Raw genomic sequence first — 9,324 nt, 5'->3', positions numbered from 1 at the left:
CCCAGCAAGGACACTATGGACTGTGGTCCCAGCAAGGACACTATGGACTGTGGTCCCAGCAAGGACACTATGGACTGTGGTCCCAGCAAGGACACTATGGACTGTGGTCCCAGCAAGGACATTGTGGACTGTGGTCCCAGCAAGGACATTGTGGACTGTGGTCCCAGCAAGGACACTATGGACTGTGGTCCCAGCAAGGACACTATGGACTGAGGTCCTAGCAAGGACAGTATGGACTGAGGTCCCAGCAAGGACAGTATGGACTGTGGTTCTAGCAAGGACAGTATGGACTGAGGTCCCAGCAAGGACAGTATGGACTGTGGTCCCAGCAAGGACATTATGGACTGTGGTCCCAGCAAGGACACTATGGACTGAGGTCCTAGCAATTACAGTATGGACTGAGGTCCCAGCAAGGACAGTATGGACTGTGGTCCCAGCAAGGACAGTATGGACTGAGGTCCTAGCAAGGACAGTATGGACTGAGGTCCCAGCAAGGACAGTATGGACTGTGGTCCCAGCAAGGACAGTATGGACTGTGGTCCCAGCATGGACACTATGGACTGTGGTCCCAGCAAGGACAGTATGGACTGTGGTCCCAGCATGGACAGTATGGACTGTGGTCCCAGCAAGGACAGTATGGACTGTGGTCCCAGCAAGGACAGTATGGACTGTGGTCCCAGCATGGACAGTATGGACTGTGGTCCCAGTATGGACTGTGGTCCCAGCAAGGACAGTATGGACTGTGGTCCCAGCAAGGACAGTATGGACTGTGGTCCCAGCAAGGACAGTATGGACTGAGGTCCTAGCAAGGACAGTATGGACTGTGGTCCCAGCAAGGACAGTATGGATTGTGGTCCCAGCATGGACACTATGGACTGTGGTCCCAGCATGGACAGTATGGACTGTGGTCCCAGCATGGACAGTATGGACTGTGGTCCCAGCAAGGACAGTATGGACTGAGGTCCCAGCAAGGACAGTATGGATTGTGGTCCCAGCATGGACACTATGGACTGTGGTCCCAGCAAGGACACTATGGACTGTGGTCCCAGCAAGGACACTATGGACTGTGGTCCCAGCAAGGACAGTATGGACTGAGGTCCCAGCAAGGACAGTATGGACTGTGGTCCCAGCAAGGACAGTATGGACTGTGGTCCCAGCATGGACAGAATGGACTGTGGTCCCAGCAAGGACACCACTATGGACTGTGGTCCCAGCAAGGACAGTATGGACTGTGGTCCCAGCAAGGACATTATGGACTGTGGTCCCAGCAAGGACACTATGGACTGAGGTCCTAGCAATTACAGTATGGACTGAGGTCCCAGCAAGGACAGTATGGACTGTGGTCCCAGCAAGGACAGTATGGACTGAGGTCCCAGCAAGGACAGTATGGACTGTGGTCCCAGCAAGGACAGTATGGACTGTGGTCCCAGCATGGACACTTTGGACTGTGGTCCCAGCAAGGACAGTATGGACTGTGGTCCCAGCATGGACAGTATGGACTGTGGTCCCAGCATGGACACTTTGGACTGTGGTCCCAGCAAGGACAGTATGGACTGTGGTCCCAGCATGGACACTATGGACTGTGGTCCCAGCAAGGACAGTATGGACTGAGGTCCCAGCAAGGACAGTATGGACTGTGGTCCCAGCAAGGACAGTATGGACTGTGGTCCCAGCATGGACAGAATGGACTGTGGTCCCAGCAAGGACACCACTATGGACTGTGGTCCCAGCAAGGACAGTATGGACTGTGGTCCCAGCAAGGACAGTATGGACTGTGGTCCCAGCAAGGACAGTATGGACTGTGGTCCCAGCAAGGACACCACTATGGACTGTGGTCCCAGCAAGGACAGTATGGACTGAGGTCCCAGCAAGGACAGTATGGACTGTGGTCCCAGCAAGGACAGTATGGACTGAGGTCCCAGCAAGGACAGTATGGACGGTGGTCACAGCAAGGACAGTATGGACTGAGGTCCCAGCAAGGACAGTATGGACTGTGGTCCCAGCAAGGACAGTATGGACTGTGGTCCTAGCAAGGACAGTATGGACTGTGGTCCCAGCAAGGACAGTATGGACTGTGGTCCCAGCAAGGACATTGTGGACTGTGGTCCCAGCAAGGACAGTATGGACTGAGGTCCCAGCAAGGACACTATGGACTGTGGTCCCAGCAAGGACAGTGTGGACTGAGGTCCCAGCAAGGACAGTATGGACTGTGGTCCCAGCAAGGACAGTATGGACTGTGGTCCCAGCAAGGACAGTGACAGTATGGACTGTGGTCCCAGCAAGGACAGTATGGACTGTGGTCCCAGCAAGGACAGTATGGACTGTGGTCCCAGCAAGGACAGTATGGACTGTGGTCCCAGCAAGGACAGTATGGACTGAGGTCCCAGCAAGGACAGTATGGACTGTGGTCCCAGCAAGGACAGTATGGACTGTGGTCCCAGCAAGGACAGTATGGACTGTGGTCCCAGCAAGGACAGTATGGACTGTGGTCCCAGCAAGGACAGTATGGACTGTGGTCCCAGCAAGGACAGTATGGACTGTGATCCCAGCAAGGACAGTGACAGTATGGACTGTGGTCCCAGCAAGGACCGTATGGACTGTGGTCCCAGCAAGGACAGTATGGACTGAGGTCCCAGCAAGGACAGTATGGACTGTGGTCCCAGCAAGGACAGTATGGTCTGTGGTCCCAGCAAGGACAGTATGGACTGTGGTCCCAGCAAGGACATTATGGACTGTGGTCCCAGCAAGGACAGTATGGACTGTGGTCCCAGCAAGGACAGTATGGACTGTGGTCCCAGCAAGGACAGTATGGACTGTGGTCCCAGCAAGGACACTATGGACTGTGGTCCCAGCAAGGACAGTATGGACTGTGGTCCCAGCAAGGACAGTATGGACTGTGGTCCCATCAATGACAGTATGGACTGTGGTCCCAGCAAGGACAGTATAGACTGTGGTCCCAGCAAGGACAGTATGGACTGTGGTCCCAGCAAGGACAGTATGGACTGTGGTCCCAGCAATGTCAACATTATACTGAACTATTGCACTTAATATTTGTCAGATAATGTTCAGTTAATGTTCAGTTAATGTTCAGTTAATGTTCAGTTAATGTTCAGTTAATGTTCAGATAATGTTCAGATAATGTTCTGCAGTTAATGTTCACCACTCGGCTTGATGGAACATAAACGTCAACAGCCGCCTGGTCGTAGTTTGAGGGTCATTTGTGTACACAATTGCGTCCCGCTGATTGGTCCAGCCATCAGTGTTGGAAATGTGTCAACGAGAGCTCTTTATCGCCCCTAAACATTTCACAGTTTATTTGTGTAATGTTTTAAATCATCGTGACAAAAGCATGGTTGTTTTTTAACTCTGAATATGAGTCGTTAATGTGGAATATTCCAAGGCTTTTGGCTGCGTTTGATGTTTAGTTTTGTTTGATGAGAGCAATTGATGGCGAGGCGTCATGGTGGTAGATGAGTGGGGATTGAGTGTCACATTTTCAGGATTCTACATTCACTAAAAAACAGATGTTTGAGGTGTAATTTGACTATTTACATGTTCTTCATATTGTGAGAAATTTTCAAATGTATTAAATAAGCAGGAGTCGTCGTCTTAATGCAGCTTCAGGCACTGAAGGAATTTGAGACGTAGGCGGGTCCTTATAGGGTCAGCCGCTGCCTCTTGCCTGTGTTTCTATGATGTGTTGTGAGCATTAAACAGTGTGGGTTAAGCGGGTTTATCAACAGCAAAATGGGTGTTACCTGGTTGATACCTGGTTGATGGGGTTCTGGGAGTTCGTCTACTCCCCAAGCCCGGCCCGAGGCCAGGCTCGACTTGTGAGAGTTTGGTCCACCAGGCTGTTGCTTGGAGCGGCCCGCAGGCCCACATACCCACCACAGCCCGGTTGGTCCGGCACTCCTTGGAGGAATAAATCTAGTTTCCTCTTGAAAATGTCCACGGTTGTTCCGGCAATATTTCTTATGCTTGCAAAATGCACTCAAATCCGACTTGTCCCCCATGATGGCCGGCGACATAACTCGGCTGCTAAAAGCATTTACAGCCATTAAAACCTCACAAAAGCTATGGAACTATAACTACAGTAATATTGTATATTGACCACTTGGCCTACATAACAATCCAGTACGGGTGGTTGTTTGTTGTTGTTTATGATTCGCTACCTGGAACAAAAAGTTCCAAGTAGCACAGGCTATGGAGAGCCCGTAGTGGACTTACCTGGCACAAGGAGAGAGGTTTATACACGGGAGGTAATGTGTTCCCGCCAGGGGGTGTGGACACCGTGAGCGGGGCCGCCTCGCCGCCCTGACACAGATCACCAGACAAACTCTGCGCTAAAAGTTGGAGACAAAGATGGTCCATGTTTCTGTCCTTTGTGCCCAAGATTGTGGTTTACAGCGACTGGTTTGAAAATAAACAGCGACGGCGGGACGAGGAGTTTGGAAGTTTGGAGGCGCCGACACGATATTTGCTCAGTCAACTGGCTTCCATCATTGTCTTTATTGCGAGTATTTTTCTCGCACTTATTGCGAGTGTATTTCATGCACTTATTGCGAGTGTATTACATGCACTTATTGCGAGTGTATTTCATGCACTTATTGCGAGTGTATTTCATGTACTTATTGCGAGTGTATTACATGCACTTATTGCGAGTGTATTTCATGCACTTATTGCGAGTGTATTTCACGCACTTATTGCGAGTGTATTGCATGCACTTATTGCGAGTGTATTTCACGCACTCTCCTTGGCTCTGGTGTTATATTCCAACCCGTTCTCGCACTTTCGTATAGTCAATATTGACTTATTAAATACGTGCATATGTGACATACTAATTTATTGTGAATATTTTAGTTTACCTTGAAAAGCTTCATAGAAAACACCGACCTTACCTAACCTTCTTAGTATGTTAAGATAAGCATCTTATTGCTTCGTAATTACAATTATTACTTAACTTATTATAGGTATATACAATTATTACTTAACTTATTATAGGTATAGGTTAAGTAATAACTGTAATTACGAAGCAATAAGATGCTTATCTTAACATACTAAGACGGTTAGGTAAGGTCGGTGTTTTCTATGAAGCTTTTCAAGGTAAACTAAAATATTCACAATAAATTAATATGTCACATATGCACGTATTAAATAAGTCAATATTGACTATACGAAAGTGCGAGAACGGGTTGAATATTCAGTAATGATGTTGACTGTTGAATTAGTTCTGGCAGTAATTGGGGGTTGTATGGTGACATGAGGATATTATCGGGGCCTCGTGGATGTGTGTAACATGGAGGTAAACAAAGATATTAGAGGTGATTGTACCCTAGTACTAGTCTGTCTTGTTTACTATCCGCCACACTACCTTCACTCCACCACCACTACCACCACGCCAGCCACCACCATCACCACGCCAGCCACCACCATCACCACGCCAGCCACCACCATCACCATCCCAGCCACCACCATCACCATCCCAGCCACCACCATCACCACGCCAGCCACCACCATCACCACGCCAGCCACCACCATCACCATCCCAGCCACCACCATCACCATCCCAGCTACCACCATCACCACGCCAGCCACCACCATCACCACGCCAGCCACCACCATCACCACGCCAGCCACCACCATCACCACGCCAGCCACCACCATCACCACGCCAGCCACCACCATCACCACGCCAGCTACCACCATCACCACGCCAGCCACCACCATCACCACGCCAGCCACCACCATCACCACGCCAGCCACCACCATCACCATCCCAGCTACCACCATCACCACGCCAGCCACCACCATCACGCCAGCCACCACCATCACCACGCCAGCCACCACTACCACCACGCCAGCCACCACTACCACCACGCCAGCCACCACCATCACCACGCCAGCCACCACCATCACCACGCCAGCCACCACCATCACCACGCCAGCCACCACCATCACGCCAGCCACCACTACCACCACGCCAGCCACCACTACCACCACGCCAGCCACCACTACCACCACGCCAGCCACCACCATCACCACGCCAGCCACCACCATCACCACGCCAGCCACCACCATCACCACGCCAGCCACCACCATCACCACGCCAGCCACCACCATCACCACGCCAGCCACCACCATCACCACGCCAGCCACCACCATCACCACGCCAGCCACCACCATCACCACGCCAGCCACCACCATCACCACGCCAGCCACCACCATCACCACGCCAGCCACCACCATCACCACGCCAGCCACCACTATCACCACGCCAGCTACCACCATCACCACGCCAACCACCACCATCACCATCCCAGCTACCACCATCACCACACTGGAGTGGCGATAGTGGTGGCTGGAGCAACCCGTCTTCTTACAAATTACGTCGCTATTCGCTCGTATACGCACTCAGGCTAAAAAAAAAAGACGCAATTTTAAAATGAAAGCGGCTCACGAAAGTGACGTATTGTCCCGTTTTCTGTTTTGGGTCCTCTGGCGTCGGCTGTTAGGTTAGGAGAGGAAATTTTCAATTAATGGTTTTCATGACGTATTGAAACCTTAGGGGAAGTTCCTGCCCTCCTAACCTATCACACCCTTTAACCCTTAACTTGCTGTTTTGGAAACAAAAAATCTTAAATTTATTTTTAAATGTTTTTCATTTTCAAATTACGTTTTTTTTTTTTTTGGCCGTAGCGCATACGAGCAAAAAGCGACGTAATGTGTAAGAGGACAGGATCCTCCAGCCACCACCATCGCCACCCCAGCGTGGCGATGGTGGTGGCTGGAGCCACCACAATCGCCACCCCAGCTACCATCATTTCCACTTCCAACGAGATGATAGGGAGCTCGTGAGGGAGCTCACGACCGCTTGGCCGACCGGGTCGTGAGGGAGCCGGTCGGCCGAGCGGACAGCACGCAGGACTTGTGATCCTGTGGTCCTGGGTTCGATCCCAGGCGCCGGCGAGAAACAATGAGCAGAGTTTCTTTCACCCTATGCCCCTGTTACCTAGCAGTAAAATAGGTACCTGGGTGTTAGTCAGCTGTCATGGGCTGCTTCCTGGGGGTGGAGGCCTGGTCGAGGACCGGGCCGCGGTGACACTAAAGCCCCGAAATCATCTCAAGATAACCTCAAGATAGTGAAAATAGTTGTAGCAATGATTTATAATCCTCCCACCAAACAATAGAAGGCTCAGGGAAGAACTACAGCTGCAAAGAAAATTGTTAGAGTTGATGGGAAAAGCAGCCACTGAAGCAAGGGGGAACAAGAGCTAAAATCCTAATACTGAGAGACTTTAACCACGGGGAAATAGACTTGATAAATGAGGATCCCCGCGAGGGTGATGAGATGTGGAGAGCAAAACTGGGAGACATGTCACACACTTCATAAAACAACATGACATGGAACCAACAAGAGTGAGACGAGATGATCAACCACCAACACTAGACTTGGTATTTCAATAAAATGATGAATATGTTGAATAAAAAGAGTATGAGATGCCTCTAGGAGCCAGCAACCACTGCACTGTCATGGTTGCATATATAGTGGAGCTGAAGGATTTGGTTACACAAAGAAACCCATTGAAGAAGAGAGAGTATAGATGTGGGGACTATGACAGGACGAGGGATTTTCTGCGGGAAATTCAATGGGAGAGAGAAATGGAAGGGAAGACAGGGGTATGATAAGATGGAATACATTGCTGGGAAATGTGCTGATGTAACAGAACAGTTCACATCAGTTAAGAAGGAAGTAAAATACGTAGTTCAATAGGCGATGCAGGGAAGCTAAAGGAAGGGACAAAAAAAAATTGGAAAAACTAAAGTGAAACGGGCAGAGAGAACAATAGAGAAGCACTAAAGAGAACAAGAAATGAATACACGTGAGTTAGGAGAGAAGCCGAGAGGTAATTTGAAAATGACATTGTTGTAAAAGCTAAGGAACAACCAAAGCTGTTCTATAGCCGTATAGGAAGAAAAACGACAGTGCGAGACCATGTACTGAGAATGAGAAAACAAGTGGACGCTCTCACAAAGAAGGATAATGAGGTATGCGAGGAACTCAACGAAAGATTTCAGGTCTTTACATTACAACCATCGTTCAAAATTTACCCCTGGAATCATTCCATGGTATGGATATGTTGATGATAGTTTGTGTATATGGCCTACAAATGTAAATACAGAGGAATTTGTAGCTAGATTTAATGATCAAGTCACCTCTCTAAAATTTACTATGGAGACTGAAATAATAAATGTTTGCCATTCTTAGATATACTTATTCATAGGGAAGATTTTTCACTGAAGTTTAGTGTGTACAGAAAACCTACGAAATTTTAAGTTCATTATTTCTCAGGGCATAGATACAATGTGAAACAATAAATTTTTTCTCTATGTATATCTAGAGGATATACATAGAGGGAAGTATCTAAGAGCTCTTCGGGTTGTGAGTCCAGAGTTCTTTGATGAAGAGAATATTGATTTTATTGGTCTCAAGCTTTGTTATCCACAGTTTTTTTTGGAAGTTTGCCATAGCAAAGCACGTCGTACATATTATAATAATATATGCAGTGAGAAAATTCACCCAAAGAATGTGTTATGTTTACCATATTTTTCTGTGTTTGAAAATATTGTTAAGGCCCTGAAACTTATTGATATACATGTATATCAACATATATAATTACGAAAATACTGTTGGAAAACTATTAGTTGGAAACAGTCTTCGTAGTGATAATCGTGTCAGTTATAAAATATCTTGTCAAGACTGTAATAAGTTCTATGTAGGTTGTTCTATGTTCTATGTAAACATAGGACGACTGGTGGACAGCGCTTCGGATTCGTAGTCCTGAGGTTCCGGGTTCGATCTCCGGTGGAGGCGGAGACAAATGTGCAAAATGTTTCACCCTGATGCCCCTGTTACCTAGCAGTAAATAGGTACCTGGGAGTTAGGCAGCTGCTACGGGCTGCTTCCTGGGGGTGGAGGCCTGGTGGAGGACCGGGCCGCAGGGACACTAAGCCCCAAAATCATTTCAAGATAACAAGATAGGGCAAACATCTAAAGATTTGCAATTTCGAGTTTCGCAACATAAATACTCTGTAAGACACGGCCAATTGTCTAATGCTTTGTTCATTTATCAGAAAATTCTCACCAAATTGATTGGGAGATGGCTTCTCTAATAACGAATTGTAAATCACTTTCAATAGGAACATAATTGAATCTGCTTAAATACAGATTTCAAAATCATGAAATCTAAACATTAGCAGTGGTTTGTATAATTTAGATCTATTTTTGACTGATCAGTTAAGGGGTGATTTGAGTATGATCAT

The 9,324-nt window shown here is 48.2% G+C and overlaps 1 protein-coding gene across 2 annotated transcripts in view; it reads left to right on the top strand.

The window, feature by feature from the left end:
- The window catches only part of LOC123769141 (glycine receptor subunit alpha-2), a 656,479-nt gene that overhangs the window by 413,758 nt on the left and 233,397 nt on the right, over nucleotides 1-9,324 (top strand). The window lies entirely within an intron of this gene.

The sequence above is a fragment of the Procambarus clarkii genome, chromosome 66, assembly GCF_040958095.1.
Source record: "Procambarus clarkii isolate CNS0578487 chromosome 66, FALCON_Pclarkii_2.0, whole genome shotgun sequence".
Lineage (NCBI taxonomy): Eukaryota > Metazoa > Arthropoda > Malacostraca > Decapoda > Cambaridae > Procambarus > Procambarus clarkii.
This window is presented reverse-complemented; position numbering and strand designations above follow the sequence as displayed.